General features: G+C 37.7%; 1 long non-coding RNA gene across 1 annotated transcript in view; it reads left to right on the top strand.

The window, feature by feature from the left end:
* LOC110269104 overlaps window positions 1-485 on the top strand; it is a 1,018-nt gene extending 533 nt beyond the window's left edge. The window contains exon 2 of the long non-coding RNA XR_002358196.1: window positions 328-485. This is a non-coding gene — a long non-coding RNA (uncharacterized LOC110269104). The remainder of the gene's footprint in view (window positions 1-327) is intronic.

The raw sequence follows: 822 nt of genomic DNA, 5'->3' as shown, positions 1-822 counted from the left end.
AGGGGCGTTGCTAGCCTAACGTGTAGGCCACACGTTGGATCTGTTATACCGTACGGGCACACTAGAGGAAAGGGCTACCCTTAGAGGTGGAGCTGTGTAATATTTGTAATATTTGATTTGATTTGACTTCTGGAATGAGAACTCCCATTTCAGTTCATCCGCTTAACTATTTATCTAATGTTTGTATAATTAATTAATATGAATTTCTCATCTCTGAAATGAAATATAATTTTCAAGGTAAACTCTGTATTGTCTCGTGTGGCTTATAGATGTAATGTTGCTCACTGAGTTGCAAAACTCACCCTATTATATTCTCATGTTTTTCAGATACAGGAGTCATTCCAGGTTCCATTCCACCTGCCCCTCAGTAGATCTTAGTCATTTTGGTGAGCCCTTCTTCTTTCCAAGGGCTAAGTAATTATGTAATGGAACCTTTGCTCAAAATCTAGATTATGTCAATGCTCCATATGTCACAGGCAGGATCCTCGTGTGGGTTATGTTATTTTGAACCTTGAACTGTTTAGGTAGTGATTATGATTTGGTTATGTAGGACTTATGGTTTTAACTATATACTCTAGTTATCAACTCAATATATATATGATGCGTATTTTGGATATATTTGGTTGTGGATATAATTTGGAGTATATTATTGTTGTTGTCTTGGAAATGGAGGTTTATTATTAATACAGGGAGTTAACATTTATGTTGGTAAGGTCCTAGAAACAGAGGAGATTCTGTCCGTTTTTCTGAAAATTTGGTCGTTTGGCTTGCTGAGGGACTTGTCCCTTGAGCGCCAGTCATGGCTTGGTTCGGGTCATGACA

The sequence above is a fragment of the Arachis ipaensis genome, chromosome B02 (genome assembly GCF_000816755.2).
Source record: "Arachis ipaensis cultivar K30076 chromosome B02, Araip1.1, whole genome shotgun sequence".
Taxonomy (NCBI): Eukaryota; Viridiplantae; Streptophyta; class Magnoliopsida; order Fabales; family Fabaceae; genus Arachis; species Arachis ipaensis.
Note: the sequence above shows the minus strand (reverse complement) of the source record. Positions and strands in the feature narration are given on the sequence as shown.